This window comes from Chenopodium album, chromosome 4, assembly GCF_948465745.1.
Source record: "Chenopodium album chromosome 4, dcCheAlbu1.1, whole genome shotgun sequence".
In the NCBI taxonomy this organism is placed as follows: Eukaryota; Viridiplantae; Streptophyta; class Magnoliopsida; order Caryophyllales; family Amaranthaceae; genus Chenopodium; species Chenopodium album.
This window is the reverse complement of record NC_137837.1, coordinates 57,769,418-57,794,122: the sequence shown is the minus strand read 5'-3', so window position 1 is coordinate 57,794,122 and position 24,705 is coordinate 57,769,418.

Here is a 24,705-nt window from a genome sequence, read left to right as displayed (position 1 = left end):
TAAACGCGGAATTAGCTTCTTAATCGTATTGAGAAGATGATTCCACGTACAAAGCACGTTGTATTTTTGACTCAGCGCAAGTCGACAAAGCTGTCTCCTGGCGCTAATAGCTGTCGCATGGTGCTAAGCTTGTCGTCTGGCGCTAATTCATGTCGTTGGTCATATTTCTCTGTTTTTATTCATTCACAATCATCATTCACAATCATAATTCACAACCATATTCTCTCTCGCTATTCTCTTTCTAAAATCTAGAAGCTTTCTCTCTCTATTCTTTTTCTAAACCTTCCCTCTCAGAAATTCCACATACATTAGTTTTAGACACACCTAGCCAAGTTCGAAGTTGCCTTCGCCCTAGACGTGAAAGGTTGATAATTTCTGAGGGTTTGGTCCCAAATCTCTATTTTAATTATTTAATTTGATTGTTTGATTTAATATTTTCCTTGAAGTTACTAACACGTGTATTTTGTTATTAGATAGAGATACAAGGCATCGAAGTAAGTAAATAAATTACTTTATTGATCTTTTGTTATAGAAATCATGCTTTGATTATTTTTTAGATTCCTAGTATCATGTTAAGATGTTTTTATTGCTTCCTTGTATCATGTTTAGGGTATTAACTAATATTTATGATATTATGTATGTTTATGATGCCTCCTATTTCTTTCCTAATATCATGTTAGTATCATGTTAGGGATAAAGCTTTTATGTTTAATAATTAATGACATGCTAGGGTTTGTTATTAATATTGTTAGTATCATGCCTAGGATCTTACTAACATTATTATGCTTTATTATGATAAGGATGATTGTTATGTTGCTTCATATTATGTTATTGTTATTATTATTTCTTGATCACGCCTTTCATAAATTTTTAAAGGGAATTTGTACTTGTAATCACACTTAATAAGATAATTAATAATCTTGTTTAGGTTAATATGATTATAATTCAAGTGATCACCAATAATAGTTTTGTTTGTGCATTAATATTCAACCATCATAGATTAAACAGGTTTAGGGTTAATATATTGATTGTATTTTAGTCAGAAAGCGCACATGAATATGAGAAGAATAAAGTAGAGGCCCTTAATTAGGGCAAGTTCAATCTCTTTTAGGTTGATTCGTACCTTCATCTTTGAATATCCAGTCATGCTTCCAGACCTATGGATTTAGCGATCTTATAGATCGTGAAGGGGTGTAACCTTCACCTTGTGAACGGTTTACAAGTTCCTAAAACTTTTTGGCGACTCTTTTACTCTAGCTTCCTTCCCTTTGGACACCATCATGCTCAAGTGTATGATCACAGTATGGATCAAGTGTGGGATGCTTGAAATATTCCCTACACCCATAAACAACCAGCTCTTTCAGTTTTCTTTTTTAATTATGTCGTCTGAGATGAGTCTGTTGAAGGCTTCATCTTGGTCGTTTGCTTGGGGTCGACCAACTGATGCATAACAGTGCGAGATCCCTTGATCTTCTAACCAAATCTTGAGCTGAGGCGTCTCAAACTGAGAGCCATTATCAAACACCATAGACATATGACGAGGGGTGAACTAGGTCGTTGAAACTAATCCTCCCTCGGTCAAACTAAATTCATAAACACTTAACAAACCTAAATACAAGTATAGAGGCAAGTCAAGGGTCGAACCAAAAGGAACGGTAATGTTCAAATGCTTTTGATTTGGGCACCTAATCTAGGTCAAAGGCAAAGATAAAGAGAGAATACTAACAACTAACAAAACAAACAACCAAGTAAATAAAACACTAGGAACAGGGATCAACAAGTAAATATGACAATTGTGACAACTTGGGACAAACACGCCAATCAAAGGTTGTGAAGACTAATGATAAGAGCAATCAATTGGAATCAAAGAGCTATCTCCTAATCGTTAAGCTAGATGTCTATACGAATAACAAACTAAGAGAATCACAATCCAAAACAATCGATAATTACCATTCGTAAATCAGTTGTTCATGTCATTATCAATTACAATTTAATCTAGCATAATTCTCACGGCCTAATCAAATTACACAGATGCACAATTTCCATTAATCACTTTAATCTCAACAATCAATCAACACAATTCCCAAATTAATCATAATCAATCAATCATACAAGTTTCACCCAAATCCTAGCCAAACAACTACTCAAACATCATCATCTATCAACAATCAACTAAAAGAATCAAGAATAAACAAAATATGGAGAACAACTACACTAATCAAGCATCAAACATCAAAATAAATCCAAACAAAAAAGAATATTAAATAAAGCAATAAGATGAGATAGAGTTAGAATGCTCATTTATAATAGAGAATATCTTCAACACAATTGTCACCATTGAATCTTCAATCTCTCAATCACTATTGAAATTCCTCGCTTTCCCTCTCTAAAATATACTCCTAAACTAACCCTAAATCTAGAGATAGAAGCTCTCAACTAAGCTAAAATCATGATCTAATTTCTACCTTCATCCGCCTTCAAAAATCAGTTAAAGAAAGGTATTTATAAGAGGCGCGGAAAAGGAAATCAAGCGAAGCCGGAAACAGGGAGGAGCGCCCGCGCAAGCAGAGGCGCGCACCCGCGCCCGAGGGTAGCGCGTCCGTGCTGCTGGCTTACGCGCCCTCTCTGGTCTAAGTTTCTTCCGTCTTCTTCCCACTACTACAAAAAGCGTGTTTTTTGGACGCTTTTTAGGCCTTTTTTCGACGTTAAAAAGCGTCACAAAAATATTTCTCGACGCTGCTAAAAAGCGTCGAGAATACGTGAGGCGAGAATTTTGAGGGACACAAAAAAAGCGTCGAGAATATCGACGCTTTTATGTGTCCTAACTAATATACGAAGTGTCGGAAAATACTGATTTCGCGCATTATCCCAAATTTATGTAGTTTTTTAGCGACGCTTTTACATGTCCACGTACTATAATTTAACGACGCTTTTTGTCGTCTTGCGTTTATTCATGTCAGCCTATGGTATGGCGGGAAACTCTTGAAATATGAAAATGTTCAAAATATGTAGACATTAAAAAGCGTCTAGAATTTTTTTTATGCTTTTTTTTTTTGTTCCTTTTATTAAATTATTACCATCATACATACATTAGTTATTTAAATTTATCATAAATTAAATTAATAACGTTAAAATAAAAATAAAAAAAATATTCTCTATAACTAGGTTATAAAAAAAACAATAATTAATCAATAATAATTAAGAGTACGTAGTTAATTACCAAATTTATAAAAGAAAACATCAACACAATTAATAAAAATAAAAATAAAAAAAAATTCGCATATTATAGTAGCTTGTCCCTAAATAAATACATCATTAATATAAGGCTAAAAACCAAAATAGATAGATGATGGCCTTGTAGACGATGTAGTCGCTTGTTTTGATGCTCAAGTGTCCCGGCCTATTCTCTTGTTGCACCTACATTGCCTTTTACAATCTTCAAAAAAAATACAAAGGTATAAAATAGTACATTACACAATACAGACTCAAGATTCAACATGTTGTATTTAAACAACAATGAAAATACCAATGTATTTTTAAACCGTAACATACACATGCTGAGAAAACTACAACTTTCAAAGCATATTAAGAACTAGTCCACAATAGAAACTATTAAAAGTCTTTTTATCAACCAAGTATAATGAAGAACCATAATTATACCATGATAAATATCAAAGCATAAGATAAAACAATTTAAATGAGGTTCAACAAGTATATAAGTAAAGATAAACAACGACAAAGCTAATAAAAAGGATAATCGACGATTATACACACACACACAAGCTTTGAGTTTCACACACACACACAAGCATTTTGACTTTTAGCTCTGATTTCAAATCTAATTTTCAGTTCTTAACTTCATATCTGAATTCAGTTCTGAAACTATAAGACTTTTGGTCCACAATATTTGATCATAGCCGGATGGGTGGCTTCATATTCACCATGGTATTGACTAACGACCAGCTAAGAATCTGAGCAGGCGTCAATTTTTGTTGCTCTTGCTTCCTTGCACATGCGGATGCCAGCTAGCAGGACTTCATATTCCGCCTCATTATTTGAGGCCTGGAACTTGAACCGTAGTGCATATTCATATTTATCCCCTTCTGGAGATTGACAGATTAAACCTACACCACAGCCGTTCATAGTAGAGCTCCCGTCCACATACACTTTCCAAACCTGATCAAGGTTGTCTAGAGAAATCGGCCTTGTAATTTCGACAATGAATTCGGAAAACACCTAACCCTTCACTGCAATTCTTGGTTCGTAGGTGATTTCAAGACTTTGCATTTCAATAGCCCATTTGAGCATTCTGCTGGATGACTCCATGGTTGTCAGTGGCCTCTTGAGGGGTTGATCTCTATAGATCACCACCGGATGTGCCAAGAAGTAAGGCTTCAACTTCTTAACAGCCATGTATAGAGCAAGGCCATATTTTTCAACCAAGATGTACCGAAATTCAGCATTTATGAGAACATGGTTAATGAAATAAATGGGGAGCTGAATACCCTCTCTCTCAGCAAGGAGAACGACACTAAGGGCATGATCTGAGACGGCTAAGTACATGTAAAGCATTTCCTTTGGCAGAAGGCTAACAAGCCTTGTCAAGGAGTGTAAATGTTCTTTCAATTTCTGAAAGTCCGCCTCAGCATCATCTCCCCATTAAAATTTAGTCTTCTTCCCGATTGCTTAGAAGATGTAAAGGCATTTGTCACATGACCGGCTGAGGAATCTCCCAAGCGCAAATAGGAAACCAGTAAGCCTCTAAGCTTCCTTGATAATGTGGGGTAGCTTCATGTCAATTACCATCTATATCTTCTCGGGTTTAGCCTCTATCTCCCTTTAATCAATCTGGAATCCGAGAAACTTTCTAGACTCAACACATTAACACACTTTTTGGGATTTAACATGACCTTATGCCACCTAAGTATGGTGAAGATTTCTTAGAGAACAACAAGGTGATCTGTCTGTAGCTTGGATTTGACTATCATGTCATCAATATACACCTCTACATTCCTCCCAATCTGATTAATGAAGACTATATTAATTATTCGTTGGAAAGTAGTCAGCGAATTCATCAAGCAAAACGGCATCATTATATAACATAATAACCCCTGATCAATGACAAAGGATGTCTTCTCTTGATCTTTTTCCCACAAGGGTATCTCGTGGAAGCCGGAGTAGGCATCCATAAAACTCATCAAGGCATACCCGGTTGAAGAGTCAACTACACTGTCGATCTTCGGAAGTGGATAACTGTCCTTTGGACATGTCTTGTTCAAGTCATTGTAATCTACACACATTCGCCAAGTACCATTCGGCTTCTTTACAAGAACCACGTTCGCAACCCAATCAGGGAAGTTACATGGCCGAATGAACCCGACATCTAACAGCTTTTTGACCTCGGCAGCTTCCACCTGACTTCTCTCCTCACTTGTATTTCTTTTTTTTGCCGGATAGGCTTCTTTTTTGGATCCACGACGAGTTTTTGGACAGCAAGATTCGGGCTGATGCCTGGCATCTCTTCCACTTCAAAGGCAAAAATATCTTTGAATTCTTTCAGCAAGAGGTACAATTCTGCACCCAACCTTTCAAAGGCAGTCGTCCCCACCTTAATAGTTCACTCTGGATGGCTGTCGTCCAGAGGAATATCAATGTGCTTACCAGCCGGCTAGGGACGGAGATCATCTGACCGTTCCCCGGTCAAGGATTGCTATTTCTTCTCCTTCTTTACCTCCACCAGCTGATCAGATTTTCTTCTCTTTGCTGCTACTAAAGGGGGTGAATCAGGGTCCTTTACATTGCCAAGGTCTATTAGCTCCTTATGCTGACCAGCTGCAGCAGATGTTTGTTTGACGTCTGAGAGATAACACTCCCTTGTTGTCTTCTGATCCCTGTTGAGGGAGCCCACAGAGCCATCATCCTCTTGAGAAGCATGAAAGCTAAGATGATGATGGCCTTTCACTCGTTCAAAGTGGGTCGTCCAAGAATGATGTTATAACCAGTTAGCTCTTTAACAACAAAAAAACCGGACAATCATATGGGTAGATCAATTTGTCCGATTGGGTGCACGACCCCTCCCCCTACGCTAACTAATGGATGGGAGACGTCGCGTAGGTTGTCCAACTTATAGCTCAACTTGGACAGACACTTGTAGCTGATGAGATCATAGGAGCTACCTGTGTCTATAAGGATCCAAACCAGCTGGTTGGCAACCTTACACTCAATGATGAGTCGGTCGTCATGCGGCAGACGGACTTTGCCTCGATCCTTCTCAGTGATGAGGACGTCTGGGAATGTTCCACTTGTAGACGCATGTCCATCATCAACTGAGTGGATCATTTCTTCAGATGATCCTTGGTGCCTCGAATGGTCGGGCCACCGCATGCGAATCCGCCTGCTATAGTGTAGATCGGATCCTTGTCGGTGTTCGAGCTACTAGTAGGCTGGATAGTCTTAGATGATTGTACCAGATTCGTCTTGGAAGTCGCTTTAGACTTCAAGACATAGGACTTCAGCAAGCCCATGTCATCTAGACGGTCCAACGTTTGCTTGAGATTATAGTAGTCGTTAATGTCACGGCCTACTTTCTCATGGATGTGACAATATTTATTCTTGTTCCGCGACTGTAGGGAATATTTCAAGCATTAATCCTCTAGCTTGAACCCCACTGTGATCATACACTAAAGTACGGTAGCGTCTAAAAGAGAAGAAGATAGAGCAAAAGAGTCGCCAACAAGTTTTAGGAACTTGTAAACCGTTCATAGGGTGAAGGTTACACCCCTTAAGGACCCAAGAGATCGTCAACTCTATAAGGAACTTGTAAACCGTTCACAGGGTGAAGGTACAAATTCAACCTAAAATAGATTAAGCCTGCCCTAATAATAGGCCTCTACTTTATTCTGATCATATTCATGTGCGCTTTTTGACTAACATACAATCAATAGGATTACCCTTAAGTTGTTTATCTATGTTAGTTGAATTCAATGCACAAATAAATCTATTATTGGCGATCACTTGAATTATAACCAAATTAAACCTAACAAGATTAATAAATATCTTGTATAAGCGTTAATACAAGTACAAATTCCCTTTAAACATGCATAAAAGGCATGATCAAGCAATAAATAAATTTATAGCAACATAATAATAATCATCATAACAACTATAATAAAAATAATCATAATAATAATAACCATAATTAAAATAATCATGTTAAAGCATAATAATAGCAAGATCATAGGCATGATACTAACAAGATAAATAACAAACCCTAGCATGTCACTAAGCAATAAAGATCAAATCTTTAACCCTAACATGATACTAACAATCATAAATATTAAGAAGAACATAAAAGGCATCACAAGAATCATAATAAGCATATTTGATATAATAACCTTTTCCCTACACATAATACTAGGAATCATTGTTGTCATTCAAAACATCAAGCATCCTAACATGATACTAGGAATATCATAATAACAACCTAAACACGATTTCTACATCATAATATCAATGCAAACCATTAAAGAACTTACTTTGATGCCTCGTACCTCTTTCTAATAACAAAATACACACGTTAGTAACTTCAAGGAAATTAATAATCAAAACAATTAAATTAAATAATGTAAAGAGAGATTTGGGACCAAACCCTCAGAAATTAAACCTTTCACGTCTAGGGCGAAGGCAACTTCGAATATGGCTAGGTGTTTCTAGATCTAATGAATGCGGAATTTTTATATTTGAGAGAATCTAGTTAAGAAAAAGAGAGAGGATAATCAAAAGAATCTTGATGAGAGTTGGTAGATGATTATAGATGAAAACTGGTTATTGATGAGAATTGATGATTGTGAATGAATGAAAACGGAGTTTTTAATACGTTATTTAGAAAGAAAATCAGCCAAAAAGATAAAATTATCAAAATAGAGTCTGGCGCACATGAAACAAGGTTGGCGCCAATGCTGGCTATTAGCGCCAGACGCTGACCCTGGTGCCAGGCGCCAAGGCTAGCGCCTGACGCCAAGCGTAGCGCCAGGCGCTACAACTGGCGTTTGGCGCTGACCTGGAAATTCACGTGTTTTCCTAAAATCAGATAAAAATTGTCGTACAGGATGATAAAATTGTATTTCCCTCAAAAATGCTCTTTGATTCTAATTAAAACTCTAAAAAGTCAACAAAAGTCAATTTATCAATGCTAATTGAATTAGGAATGAAAATAACCTTCTAGAAGAATCTAGAAGACTAAAACCATTATTAATTGCATTAGGAATGATAAATCTATATTAGGCCCTCCCCTAGATCATTGGCTGCATATAAGGCTCGAAACGGGCCCAGTTTAGCAAATTGGCCATAACTTCCTCAATATTCATCGGAATTGGGTTATAATATATCGTTGGAAAGCTCTTGTCAAGCCCCATCCAACTACACTACTATCGGACCCATATCATGATCCAACCAAACTGGATTGGTTGTTTTCTTAAAATAAGTTTTCAAAAACACAGAGAAGAGAAAAGAAATTAAAACTATCCGGAACACTAGACTTTCCACACTTTCACTTCATTCGATTATGATTCGACGTGAAAGGTACTCAACACCGGGTTTTGTTTTTGGGAGACACAAATGGGTGTCTACAGAAGCCCCCTTTTTGACTGAGTTTGGAGAAACGCAAGTTTCGAAGACAAAAGTCAAAGTATCGATAGGGGCGGAGAATGATTCAGAACGTTCTGCGATCCTAAACCACTCTTGCAACGCCGATACCTTCAAAGCTAGCGTTATTCAAACAGATAAGAGAGTTAAGAAACGCGTATCTTGCACCGTCAAGCACACGTCTCTGAAAGTAGCCGATTTGCTTGCGCATTACTGTTGTTTTGATGACCTCCTGCCAAGAGAATGTCATCCCGCTTGAAAACCGCTACGCTTGTAACTGCTTCCAACATAGAAGACTGCTTCGCTTGAAACAATCCTCTCCCACTATGATAATATTCTACGTCCAAGGGACTACCATCGAAGATTGTTTCGCTGGAAACATTCCTCTTCTACATTGATAATATTCCACGTCCAAGGGAATACTATCGAAGATTGCTTCGCTTGAAACAATCTTCTTCCGCTTTATGACCATCCTCCACGTCTAAGAGAACATGGTCGAAGACAACTTCGCTTGAAATTACCTTCAGTTGTTTGTGACAACTCTCCAAAATCTAGGGAATGTTGCCGAAGATATCCTCGCCTGAAGATATCCTCAATTATTGCGATAATTTTCCAAAGAAATTACCGAAGATCTCCGCTTGTCGATCTTTAAAAGCTCGCTTGAACTTCGCTCCCGCTATGCCTGTACGTCGGCGCTTTTGTTGCTTTGAACCTGTACGTCGGTGCCTTTTGCGAATGAACCACTATGTCGGTGCCTTTTGTTAATGAGCCAATGCTTAGGCGCTTTAAGCTTTCGATGATGGTGCGACCACCCGAGAGCAGCGGGTGCGCATCTTTGCGCTAATTTTGTTGTCAGGGACGTTCTCCCCTGACAAGGGTAGTAGGGCGCTTCTTTACTACCTTCCTGCTGTCCGCGATCTACACCGGATCGGAACTTATGACTGGGCCAGCTTGGCCTATGCTGACTTCATTCGTGCGCTGAGGGATTCGTGTCGACACCGGTCCTTTGGGACGAATGTTGCTTTGTCCGGCTTTTAGAAGGTCGTAGAGGTAAACATTATTCCCTATAAAGTTTAGCTCTATAGTTTAACTAGCACTTCTTGATAATTTTAACTCCTTGTAGATCTGGTTCTACGAGTACTTCCCTTCTGCTGCGCTGGCGGGATCGTCACCGCGCGGGTTTCTAGTGAGTGCTTCTTGGGGAAGCCGCCGTGTGGGGATGTCCATTGCGTATGTCCGAGATTGGATTATTGCGGTACGATTCTTTCTTATTTGCCATTCTGTGATGCTCTAGACAGATCCTTGCCTGATTGATGCTCTTTGTAGGAGCCTGAGGTGGTGTACCGGCCGTGGGTCGGTCTGGCACTCCCTGGGTTAGCCGCACAGTATTCTGCTGAGCGTCGCTATTTCCTGGGGACTTACGGAGCGATTGTATACCTAGGAGAGAGGGTTACTAGACAGCATTCCTCCGATGTTTTTGTCGTTCTTGCTCCTCCACCACGTCACATGTTTGACGCCGCGAGGTTGTTGAGCATGTTAGAGGGAGCTGGTACCCCTTTGCGATCTTGCACGATCCCCGGGCGATGCTACGCGGAGGAGCTACTACCATTGTTAACTCTAGTCCCTGTACCGGCTGAGGATGTGGCGGTAAGATTTTTCAGCTTTTACTTTCCGTTATGTAGCCCCCAAGTAATGCTTTACTGACTTGGTTTTTACTTTATCGGGACGATGCTGCCGAGTTCGTGCCACCCCGTATGTCTATCCATTATCAGGGGACATACGGGCCGATTGAGGAGATGATTCCTCCGGCTCCTGAGGACGAGCGCTTCGTAGAGCGGTCGATTCCTCGCCACCAGACTCGGATAAGCTTATATTTTTTTTTTTTGCAACTTTTGTCCACATATATTATGCATGTTTACTGACTTATTTCTTTGACAGTTCTCGCGCGAGGTGGTTTCGGCGATGCCACGATGTATAGATGCCTTCCGGAGACAGCTTGTCCGGATGAGGAATGCGGCTACCTGCCGTCGGGACGACGCCGTCCAGGAAGTAATATTTCTTTCATATGTCTTGCATTACCGCTTCAATTTTGTCTTGTTTCTGATTGCTTCTCATACCCGCACGAGACTTGAGAAGCGGAGGGATCCGGCGAGGTCTAGCTCGAGACGTCGCCGCACTACGTCAGGGGGTAGAGGCGGTCGCTCTGAGGCTGCCCGTGCCGATGTTGCGGAGGGCTCGGGTTCTTCCTCTGAGGGTGCTCATGCTGCGCTGGTAGGACAGGAGAGGCTACCTCGGCTCTTAGAGGTGGTGGGATGTACGAGGTTGGCTCGTCATCGCAACAGCCTCGGCAGCCTCAGCCTGAGGTTGATCTTGGGTGGAGTGGACCCACGTTGAGTTTTCCTCCTCCTGCGGAGACTGGAGCTGGAGCCAGAGCCGGAGCCGGAGCTGGTGGAGAGGTTACTCCTCGTACGGCGCAGTTTTACGAGATGATGGGTGTACATCCCCCGGCTTCGTAGTTTGTTCCTGTGCTTTTTTTTTTACTTTGTATAGAACTTTGCCTTTTAGTTAGACTCATTTTTTAGACATATTTTTGTATATACATACTATTATGAGTTTATTTTATTTATCATGTTTTATTTTTTTCATTTTTTATTTATATTATTATGTGCATGTTTGTGTGTGCAAGAAAGTGTGACAAGTAATTTTGCTCAAAAAATTCCAACACTTTTACTATTGATGGAGGGTATCCGACTTTCTCCCCCAAAAGAAAAATGAAAAAAAGGAAAAGTCAAATAAAAGCTTGGGTTTATAAAAAAAACTTGGGAATTAATTTAAATAATGTCCAAAAAAGAATAATATAATAATATAATAGCTATATTAATTAAAAAAGAATAAAAAGATGTTTAGAAAATATAAGGGAGCCGTAAAGTCATTAGTAGACTCGAATTAAGGTAAAAATGCGGTTTTATAAAGCGCGCATGACGTGGAAAATTGGCGCCAGCTGGCGCCACGCAATTGGGTGTAGCGCCAGGCGCTACACTTAGCGTGTGGCGCCAATCACGGCGTCTAGCGCCTAGTAGCGATGACTCCGTATTCTACCCCGATTAAAACTGCTCCTAATTCGTGCATAAATAGCCCCCTGCCCAACCGATTCTTTTCATAATTTCAGCAAATAAAATAATTTTTGGCCTTAGAAAAATAATATCATGTCTCTAGTCACCAAAACTTTTACCCAATACACCCATGAATGGTTTCGGTCTCTTAATGCCAAAGAAAGAAAAGAATTAGATTTGTTTCACTTGGGGGGAATTTATGGTATCAAAGGGGTAGATCTTGACTTAGATTTCATTCATACTGCTCTAGAATATTGGGATGTTGATACTCATTGCTTTAGAATAGGGTATGATGAAATTAGCCCTTTTCCGGAAGAATTTGGTGCTATTTTAGGTTTCCCTGCAATAGACCTCATAGTAATCCCTAGAATAGATGCATATTATTACAAGGATTTGAACGCTTCTTCAATTTAAAAGAAATGGATTTATCAAAAATAGTAGATGGCAACATAGTTAATTTGAAAGAATTTGCTCGCCATTATTTTGATAAACCTCTTTCTGAATCTTTTCATATTTATAGAAGAGGGCTTTCTTATTTTGCATGCTTAATCAATTTTTCCTTAGTAGTGGTAAAAATAATGAGGGTCGATCAATTATAACCACCGTACTAGAACAAATTGAATCAGGGAGAAATCCAATGCCATTGATTGTTGGAGAGACTATGATTAGTCTTGATGAATTGAAAAGGAACCCAAAAGCACCATTTCGAGGCTCTCCAATTTTATTACAGGTAGAAAAATAATGTTTTTATTTACAGAAATCAAAAAATATATTTTTGTATAGTAATAATAATTTATTTGCATTGCAATTTTTTACAGATATGGCTAATGGAAAGGCTAGAATTAATTAGCCTTCCGGACAACATTGAGAAATACACTTCGAATTGCTTTGTGAGGAGGAAGAAACGCTTCTCTAAAATGGGGCGCCATGAGTGGAGAAGGGTCTTCGAACAAGCAACCTTTCTGCCGTCTTCCAAGTTTGTCTCGTATGACTTATTACTATCCCTGCAGGGTAAAAAGACAATACGACTTACTTCAGAATATTCCTTCTGGAGATCTTCGTCCTCCCTACGAGTTCCCTATCTCCTAGGAAGTAGACAGATTTGATGCTTATTGGAGTACTAGACCTTTATGGGAAGTAATTACCCAAAAGGTTCCTCCTTCCTTGCCCAATGATGTGAAGAAGTGGTTGCTGAGGAAACCCTCAAAGGACTTGAAGAAAAATCAGGGTAAAACTGATATGAAGAGTCGTCTAGGTGATAGGGTGATTCCTGCCAAGGATTTCTTAGGTGAAAGAGTTGAATTCAAAACACCTACAATGCCTAGGAAGGAAAGTACTATAAAAGATAAGGGAAAAAGGAAAGCTGACACCACAGATAAAAAGGTTTGGGTAGAAAAGAAGCATGGAGTCCTAGCTGAAGGGGAAACTATCTACTCTAAGATTGAATATAGGTCCTCTAAAGGATGCCTACTAGCTAAGGTTATGGATGAGGAGGAGGAAGCAGACAAAAATTGGAAAAGGGCTAGGAAAGAAAAGAAAGATTAGGAGCATTGCTTAATTTCCAATTACTAGACTTAGTTTATATTTTTTTATTTAAAGTTAATTTATTTCAGCTTTATTAAAATTCCATCAATAATGTAATTTTATTTTATTAATGAAATTTCATCTTTTAATTAATTATTTACTTTAAATTTATTTTATTAAAGCAATGAAAACCGAAAAAATTAATTTTCCATAAATTCTTCGAGTACGGAAGTTGAAAATTTTCCGAAAAACACCGAAATATGCCCAGAATTTAGTTGTGAATTGGCGCCGCTTATCTGCAACTGGCGCCAGCCACAGCAGTCTGGCGACATTGCCATCGGCTGGCGCTGATGGTCGTTGGCTGGCACCAGAGTTTTCTCTGCGACGCCGATATTTCGCCGATCTTCTATCGAATTTTTAATTAATTCTAGGACGCAAGAATGTCGAAAAATGAAGTGGGCGCACCCGTAAAGGGTTGCCTACGTATCCTTTCTTAAGGAATCAGGCCAAACGTAGCTCTCTTGAATATCCTACTCAAGTAATTATGGGTAGTATTTCTTAAGTTGGTCAAGATTTGGCATGTTCGAGAACTCATTGCCATCCATATCAGTTAGTTTTGCTGCACCTCCTGACAGGATTGTTTTGACAATGTAGGGTCCAGACCAATTAGGCCTAAATTTTCCCCTTGGATCTAAAACATTATTCCTTAATGTTTTTAACACCAAGTCTCCTACTTTGATGTTTCTTGTCTTGACCTTCTTATTAAAATGCCTAGCCATACGAGTCTGATAACACTAAGTGTGATGTAGAGTTTCTAGTCGTTTTTCATCAAGTAAAATTAGCTCTTCATATCTTGACCTAGTCCATTCAACTTCATCGAGTTTGCTCTCTAACGAGATGCGTAGAGATGGAATTTCTAGTCCATTCAACTTCATCGTATTTCCTGTTGATGTACAAATTGACGTGCAGTAACCCCACAATGCGAAGTGAAGTTTGTCATGCCAATCTTTATAATTTTCCATCATTTTCTCGATGATAGTCTTTAGATTTTTATTAGCTGCCTCGACTGCTCCATTTGATTGAGGTTTGTAAGGGGAAGAATGATGATGTTGAATGCTATATTTTTGTAACAATTCTTCACATTCGGCTTGAAAGTGAGTTCCGTTGTCACTTATCATTTCATGTGGGACTCCATATTGACAAATAATATTTCTCTCGATAAAGAGTGCTACATGTTTTGCAGTGAGTTTAGCGTATGATTGTGCTTCAACCCACTTTGTGAAGTAATCAATTGCTACTAGTATATATTCGTGACCTCCTATTCCTGGGGGAGTGATTTTGCCGATGATGTCAATTCTCCATGTAGAGAATGGCCATGGCGATGTGTAGGTGTAGAGCAAGGATGGAGGAACATGTTGTAAATTGGCATAGATTTGGCACTTAGGGCATCTTTTTACATATTGATGGCAATCCCTATTCATTGTAGTCCAATAATATCCTTCTCGCATTATTTTTTTGGACTAACATTTTGCCATTTATATAAGTGCCACAGATTCCTTCGTGGACTATTCTCATTGCTCTTTGTGCATCCTTTTTTCCTACGCATAAGAGAGCTCGACCCTTAGGTACCCTTTTATGTAGCTCGTTGCCTATGAGTACATATTGGGAAGCCAAGAGTCTTAATGCTCGTTTTGATCTTTTGTCAGCGTGGAGAGGGTATTCTCCATTGGTGACATAATTGAGTATATCCATGTACCACGGTTCTTCTTCTTCTTCATCATCTTGGAGTACTTCATCGTCTTCTATAGCCTCGATGTATGCTGGTTTGTGTCTTTTCTCTATAGTTAATGGCATTTGCTCGATTTCCGTGGGAATCCTAACCATTGAGGCTAGTCTTGCCAAGGCATCAACAAATTGATTTTTTTCCCTAGGTAGATATGTGTATTCTACCTTCTCTAACTGATCGGTAAGAGTTTCAAGATAGGTTTGGTAAGGGGCTAGACTTTCGCTCCTTACTTTCCACCTTTTAGATATTTTATTGATAATTAAAGAAGAGTCTCCGAATATCCTTAACTTTTTTACTCCCAATACCAAAGCTGTTTCAAGGCCTACCACGCATGCTTCATATTCAGCGGCATTGTTGGTAACGTCGAAATCAAGCTTTATGGAGATTGGAACATGCTCTTCTTTAGGTGATACTAGTAATACTCCAACGCCACATCCCTTTTGGTTTGAGGCTCCGTCGAAGTATAAGGTCCAGGTATCATCTTCAGTGACCATTAAGTCTTCATCTGGAAATTCATTGTCTTGTATTGGCGTCGAATCTTCTATTGGAAAGTCTGCTAGAAAGTCTGACACCACGGATCCTTTGATAGCTTTTTGTGGCATAAACGTTACATCAAACTGGGCTAGATTGACTATCCATCTCGATATGCGTCCATTGAGTGTAGATTTCTCAAATAGATACTTGAGTGAATCTAATCGGGAGACTACGAAGATGGTATACACTAGCATGTAATCTCTTAACTTGGTTGTGGCCCACACCAAGGCGAGGCACAACTTCTAAAGTTGTACACCCCAATAATTCTCCCTTTTTTAAACCACTTACTTTAAATAAAAATAGAGGAGAACCATTGGCATGTTACCGCCACGTGTTAAAACGTTAAGGCTTTATCAAAGTATTGCAGCGGAAATCCAACTTAAATCTTAAAATAATATAATTTAGAAAACCAATAAGTCAAAGCTTACAAATTGAAACCATAAAGGCCCTTATTTAAAACCAAACCAATAATCAAAGTCCCAAAACATAATTAAAGTAGTAAAACATAAATAAGTTCAACACAAAGAACGAATACTCTAAATCACACCAATCCCTTGACAATGCGTATGTCAAATCCCCGAACTTCACATCATCAAGCTAACCTGTGCAATACTGCTCCCCAATAATACAAGTATAATAATTGGATCATCACAGGGTCATTGAAAGGCGAAGGCCATGACCAAAAGAAAACACACAAAAGCACGCAATCAGCAAAGCTGAGTACATACAAGCTACAACGCACAAAACCTGACATGCTCAACTAATTAAAGTAAATAAACATAAACTTGAATTCTTTAATCAAGACTCCACACTTAAACAATTCAACCGACTCAACATACTTGCTAATCAATTCTAAACACTCGACTCTTTATATTTAATTTAATTAATTTAATTTGGAGTAAGCAATAGACGAGGTTGTCCAATCCACCAAATCATTTTGGTCCCAAATTACCATTTGAAATAAAAAGTTTAGCGCGATGCAAGAATGGGCGCGACTCCATTCTCACAAAGTTAGTCTAGGATCCCATCTAACTTTCATTATAAAATAAAAATGTAAATGCCAAAATAGAAGAGGACATGTTGATCAAACAAGCCTCGGAAAGCCACGGGCTACCACCGTGTACCCCAACCCATAATTGTCAATACTCTAGAAGTGCACGCTTTCCAGAGTTTTATTGCTCATCCATGTTTCACTTTACGTGATTACAATTTTAATTAATAGCCGACTCAATCAAATAGACCATACATAAAAATCATACATCAATTTACTTTTAATCTTATTTAGAACAAGGATGATCACATCACAAATTGACTTTTAATTTCATTAAACTTCCAAATTATCCAAATTGTTGAACATAGTCAACTCACCTAGCTATTTCGGCTTAATCCACCTTTACTCAACATACTAACAATTCATGATTGAGTAATAAAATAAATAACAACCTTGTGGAATAATTAATAAATTCACTCCACTTAAACCATTCAATTTCAATCCTTTAATAATCCAAATGTGGTTAACAAACCGATCCAATAAAAATATGCTTGTATCAACATTCCATACAAACAATTAATCCAATATAATTCAACATGTTTGCATCCATAATTCCATACAAACATAATCAATTCACCAAAACATGTCTCATAAACATAAGCACATGAATTAATTAAATGTATAACCAAACAATTTTCATCCAAGTGTTCTCTAATCATGAAACTAAGTTCTTTTCTTTTGTTCCTAAACATGATACTACTTACAACGAAGTAGACATGTACGTACCTCGTGTAAACAATCCTTTGTGCCACTTTTAATCACTTAAATGTCTCCTAAGAAATAATCACTTCCTAGAAAACAAGCAACAACAATAAATTAATACTTAACCAAATTTTCAGCAATATAATTTAGATTAAAACTCCTTAAAACTTCATTAAAAACATGTTTTTATGCTTAATTAATCAATAGAAATACAATAGGAATTAAAGCCCCAATTTAATTAGTCATAAGAACCCTAAAATCCCAATTTAAACCAATTAAAACCCTAGGTTTTATAATCACAAAATCTGAAATTTATAACAACAATTATCATCTGAAATTATTAGTTTAAAACATCAAAAACATGATTTTGATACTAAAAATATAAACTTTATACTATAAAATCAAAACCCAAAACAATTTAATCAATTCTAAGCAAAACTAAAAAAAACAAGGGAGAGAGAGAGGGGCGGCAGCCACGGTGGTGGCTGGGCTGGTGGGCCAAGAGGGTCGCCGGCGGCGGCGGCAGGGGGGTGCGCCAGAGGTGGATGGGCGGCAGTGGTGGTGAGTGAGGATTTCCTCACGTGAAGGAGGAGGAAAGGGAAAGAAGAAGAAAAAAAATAGAAAAAGGAAAAAGAAGGGAAAAAAAGAAAAGAAAAGAAAAATAAAGGGAAAATAAGAGAAATAAAATAAAGAGAAGAGAGTTTACTAACCTTTTTGTATGGGAAAAATTTGGGGATGTATGGGGTATTTATAGGAGAGAGAGTGGTGTAGGGTAAGTAGTAAAATTGGGCCTCAAAATTAATGGGCCAATTAAGTAAGTAAAGTGGGTTAGGTTTGTTTGTTGGACATAAATTATAGAATGATGGTCCATAAAAATCATATCGTAATAAAAATAATTTTCCACCTAAAATAGTTTGAAACTTTTGAAATTAAATTTCGACAAAAATACAAATAAATATTATAAATAAAATATAAATTCATTTATAATATATTTAAAAATACGGGGGATTACAATCTACCCCTCTTAAAAGAAGTTTCGTCCCGAAACTTAGCACAAAGTCCGTTAAATTGCAAAACATTTGCATAAAATCCTTTCAAAATTTTCAAAATTTTGTTGCTGGAATTCCAATTATGTCATAATATCGACACTAATGACTCATTACCATCCCAATTTACGCACTTCACTAGATCCGTAGACAATAAAATAGCTATGAAAAGCATAAAACACCATAAAATAACATAAAATAGGGCAAAAAGCGCAAAATTATACGCATTCTACCCCCTTAAAGAACAAGAGTTACGCCCTCGTAACTCACCTCATTAAATAACTCAGGATATCTCTTTCTCATATAATCCTCGGGCTCTCAAGGGCTCATGTTTTTCCTCAAAATTCGAGTATACCATAATATCATCAATAAAAACAACTACAAACTTACTCATGGAATACTCGATTCATCAAGTCTATAAAGATTGCAGGTGCGTTGGTCAACCAATCTATTCCCAAAATGACATCAAGGTCACCCAACTTAAATTCTATAAGATCAAATGGAAAATCAGTCTCTTTAATCCTCAATGGTTATCCCCTATGTATCTTGGTGCACCTCACAACTTCACCAGTAGGCAAACTAATAGGCAAGTCAATCAGATTCGGTTCAACTAGTCCTTATTGTTTCACAACAGAACTATAAATAAAAGAATAGGTGGCTCCAGAATCAAATAAAGCTTTAATAGAAATAGAATGAATAGAAAAGTTACCAGTGACAACATCAGAAGATCTTTCAGCTTCCTTCTTGTTCATCACAGACAAACGACCTATAGTGACATTCTTTCCTTGATTCCCGGAGTTGTTGTTGCCAACATTTCCGTTCTTTCCATTCCCATTATAACCATTCGAATTCTCTCCTTGATTGCTTGTTGGAGTAAACTTGTTCTCATTCCCTTGTTGCTTCAGTTTGGAGAAACACTCAAACTCCCTATGGCCCTTCTTGTTACAAAACCTACACACAACCAAGTTCCCATCACAATCTTTTCCAGGATGATCCTTGCCACATCTCTTGCAGTTGTAATGTCTCTCAGCTTGGCCATTAGGGGTCTAGAAGATCCTCCATTGTTTTGAACATTCCTATTCTGGAAATTCTTGTTCCTTGGCTTCTTAAAATTACCTTGGTCACTCGAATTCCCAAAATCCTTACGCTTTTCTCCAACACTCCCACTCTCAGGTGCACTCCTGACATTCAAGTTGTACAGGTGCGCTGCTCTCCCATACACCTTATCAAGAGTCTTAAAAGTCCTTCCAGCCAAGTCCTTTTGTAACTGCTTAGTCAAACCTGCTCAAATCTTTGAGCTTTCAACTCCTCAGTAGGCACTACTTCAGGAGCAAACCTCGACAAGTTCATAAACTTGTTATAGTACTCAGTAATCGACATATTGTTCATTTGCATATTGATAAACACTTGAGCCTTTTGCTTCCTTAAGAATGGTGGATAGAACTTCTCCCTAAGTTTGGTTTTGAAAGTCTCCCAACCAAAATTAGCCTCAGCACGACTCACGTTTTCATTATCCCTCCACCAAATATCTGCCTCTTCCTTCAAATACATGGCAGCTTGATCCACTCTCATATTCACTGGACAATTCAAAGCAGCAAAAATCTTATCAAACTCCCTAATCCAATTCTCCAGAAAAGTTGGGTCTCCACCTCCCTCAAAGTATGGTGGCTTGACTTGTGCAAGTTTCTTAAACATCTCACCAGCAGGATCGAGATTAACATTGCGGTTTTGGTTCAAGTTCTCAGCTAGAAGCCTTATAGCATCAGCTAAAGCATCGTTGTTAGCCATCCTCCTTCTCTGCCTAAAAATGCAACACATTCTCAGGCCGACATCAACACGAAAGAACTCACTTGCTCAATAAATCACATTCATAATCCTCAAAAATATATATATTAAGGTAGAAAGGTGGACACGGCCACACAATCGCCCCTAATAAATCACTTTTAAAGGAAATGATTATTTAATTTTAATCATTCCTACGCACACGAAAATTAAACAAAATAATTCCCTTGATTAAATCCCTTCCAAAATCCAAACATTAAGTAAATAATATAATTAAATAAACACATTATAATAATCACATAATTACATGCTTCACGTAAAGTTAATTTACACATATCATATAGCACAAATCATCACATATAGTTCCATATTACGTGCTTTAAACCTTAAACATGATACTAGGTGATCACTCAAGTTTGCAACATTAGATAAAACATACACAATTAAATAACTTGCATAATCACTTCATACAATAATAAAAAGACAAAAGAATTAATTACAATGCATATAGAAAGAAATAAATCCTATACGCCCTTTCTAAAGCTACCCAAATCTCACCGATAAAATGAAACAAGCAAGGAAGTTAAGAAAATAAAATAAATAAATTAATTAATTTTATTTCAAAATAAATAAATAATTCGAAAATTAGATAAAATAAACAAATACTTTTTTTTTAATAAATGCCGAAATAAATATAATAGAATAGAATAATTTTTTGAAAACTTAAGTTAACTTTAAATAAGGTAGTTAAATAAAACTCATTAAATTAAAAACGTTAGGCGCCTAAAAACTTTAAAATTGGCTTTAGTGGTAATTAAATCTAACCTAAGCTCCCAAATACCACTTTGTAACACCCCAATAATTCTCCCTTTTTTAAACTACTTACTTTAAATAAAAATAGAGGAGAACCATTGGCATGTTACCGCCACGTGTTAAAACGTTAAGGCTTTATCAAAGTATTGCAGCGGAAATCCAACTTAAATCTTAAAATAATATAATTTAGAAAACCAATAAGTCAAAGCTTACAAATTGGAACCATAAAGGCCCTTATTAAAAACCAAACCAATAATCAAAGTCCCAAAACATAATTAAAGTAGTAAAACATAAATAAGTTCAACACAAAGAACGAATACTCTAAATCACACCAATCCCTTGACAATGCGTATGTCAAATCCCCGAACTTCACATCATCAAGCTAACCTGTGCAATACTGCTCCCCAATAATACAAGTATAATAATTGGATCATCACAGGGTCATTGAAAGGCGAAGGCCATGACCAAAAGAAAACACACAAAAGCACGCAATCAGAAAAGCTGAGTACATACAAGGTACAACGCACAAAACCTGACATGCTCAACTAATTAAAGTAAATAAACATAAACTTGAATTCTTTAATCAAGACTCCACACTTAAACAATTCAATCGACTCAACATACTTGCTAATCAATTCTAAACACTCGACTCTTTATATTAAATTTAATTAATTTAATTTGGAGTAAGCAATAGACGAGGTTGTCCAATCCACCAAATCATTTTGGTCCTAAATTACCATTTGAAATAAAAAGTTTAGCGCGATGCAAGAATGGGCGTGACTCCATTCTCACAAAGTTAGTCTAGGATCCCATCTAACTTTCATTATAAAATAAAAATGTAAATGCCAAAATAGAAGAGGACATGTTGATCAAACAAGCCTCGGAAAGCCACGGGCTACCACCGTGTACCCCAACCCATAATTGTCAATACTCTAGAAGTGCACGCTTTCCAGAGTTTTATTGCTCATCCATGTTTCACTTTACGTGATTACAATATTAATTAATAGCCGACTCAATCAAATAGACCATACATAAAAATCATACATCAATTTACTTTTAATCTTATTTAGAACAAGGATGATTACATCACAAATTGACTTTTAATTTCATTAAACTTCCAAATTATCCAAATTGTTGAACATAGTCAACTCACCTAGCTATTTCGGCTTAATCCACCTTTACTCAACATACTAACAATTCATGATTGAGTAATAAAATAAATAACAACCTTGTGGAATAATTAATAAATTCACTCCACTTAAACCATTCAATTTCAATCCTTTAATAATCCAAATGTGGTTAACAAACCGATCCAATAAAAATATGCTTGTATCAACATTCCATACAAACAATTAATCCAATATAATTCAACATGTTTGCATCCATAATTCCATACAAACATAATCAATTCACCAAAACATGTCTCATAAACATAAGCACATGAATTAATTAAATGTATAACCAAACAATTTTCATCCAAGTGTTCTCTAATCATGAAACTAAGTTCTTTTCTTTTGTTCCTAAAAATGATACTACTTACAACGAAGTAGACATGTACGTACCTCGTGTAAACAATCCTTTGTGCCACTTTTAATCACTTAAATGTCTCCTAAGAAATAATCACTTCCTAGAAAACAAGCAACAACAATAAATTAATACTTAACCAAATTTTCAGCAATATAATTTAGATTAAAACTCCTTAAAAATTCATTAAAAACATGTTTTTATGCTTAATTAATCAATAGAAATACAATAGGAATTAAAGCCCCAATTTAATTAGTCATAAGAACCCTAAAATCCCAATTTAAACCAATTAAAACCCTAGGTTTTATAATCACAAAATCTGAAATTTATAACAACAATTATCATCTGAAATTATTAGTTTAAAACATCAAAAACATGATTTTGATACTAAAAATATAAACTTTATACTATAAAATCAAAACCCAAAACAATTTAATCAATTCTAAGCAAAACTAAAAAAAACAAGGGAGAGAGAGAGGGGCGGCAGCCACGGTGGTGGCTGGGCTGGTGGGCCAGGAGGGTCGCCGGCGGCGGCGGCAGGGGGGTGCGCCAGAGGTGGCTGGGCGGCAGTGGTGGTGAGTGAGGATTTCCTCACGTGAAGGAGCAGGAAAGGGAAAGAAGAAGAAAAAAAATAGAAAAAGGAAAAAGAAGGGAAAAAAAAAAAGAAAAGAAAAGAAAAATAAAGGGAAAATAAGAGAAATAAAATTAAGAGAAGAAAGTTTACTAACCTTTTTGTGTGGGAAAAATTTGGGGATGTATGGGGTATTTATAGGAGAGAGAGTGGTGTAGGGTAAGTAGTAAAATTGGGCCTTAAAATTAATGGGCCAATTAAGTAAGTAAAGTGGGTTAGGTTTGTTTGTTGGACATAAATTATAGAGTGATGGTCCATAAAAATCATATAGTAATAAAAATAATTTTTCACCCAAAATAATTTGAAATTAAATTCCGACAAAAATACAAATAAATATTATAAATAAAATATAATTTCATTTATAATATATTTAAAAATATGGGGGATTACAAAAAAGGTGTATAGCGTGCTTCGTATTCGAGCATCTTCTTGCTTAGATAGTAGATTGCGTTTTCTTTGCCTTCTACTTCTTTTGCTAGTATAGCTCCCATTGTCACTTTGGTAACCGTCTTATATAACCTAAGAGGTATTCCGGGAAGTGTTGGTGCTAATACGGGAGGATTTGCAAGATAGGCTTTGATCTTTTCAAAGGCTTTTTGAGACTCATCATCCCATATCACTGGTACATTCTTCTTGAGCTTTTTGAAGATTGGTTAACATATTGTTGTCAATTTTGATATGAACCTACTTATGTATTGCAACCGGCTAATAAATCCTCGAATCTGTTTCTCAGTCTTGTGCGGTGGCATTGACATGATTGCTTTGATCTTGGTTGGGTCTATCTCTATTCCTCGAGAGCTTATGACGTAACCTAAAAGTTTGCCTAAGGTAACTCCAAAAGCACACTTAGATGGATTCAACCTCATATTATATTTTCTTAGCCTTTCGAAAAATTTCCTTAAGGCTACTTGATGGCATGGACGGTCTTTTGATTTCACAATCATGTCGTCGACATATACCTTGACTTCTTTATGCATCAGGTCATGGAGAGAGGCAGTTGTTGCGCGTTGGTAAGTAGCACCCGCGTTTTTCAACCCGAATGACATTATCGTGTAGCAGTAAGTCCCCCATGGTGTTATAAAAGTTGTTTTCTCCATGTCTTCTTCTGCCATGAGAATCTGGTTGTAACCTGCGTACCCATCCATGAACGAGAGGAGCGCGTGATTTGCCGTGTTATCTACCATAATATCGATGTGTGGCAAAGAGAAGTCGTCCTTTGGACTTGCCTTATTTAGATCTCGATAGTCGACACACATTCTTACCCTTCCGTCTTTCTTCGGAACTGGGACGACGTTGGCGACCCATTCGGGGTATTTGGATACCTTGATGAAACCTGCAGTTATTTGTTTTTGGACTTCTTCTTTTCTTTTAAGAGCTACGTCGGGTTTCATTTGACGTAACTTTTCTTTTACGGGTTTCATTCCTGGAATTAGTGGTATAATGTGCTGAGCTATTTTTCTATTAATGCCTGGCATATCTTCCTATGACCAAGCAAATACATCGATAAATTCTTTAAGTAAGTTAATTAAATCGGTTCTCTCTTGTTCATTAAGTGT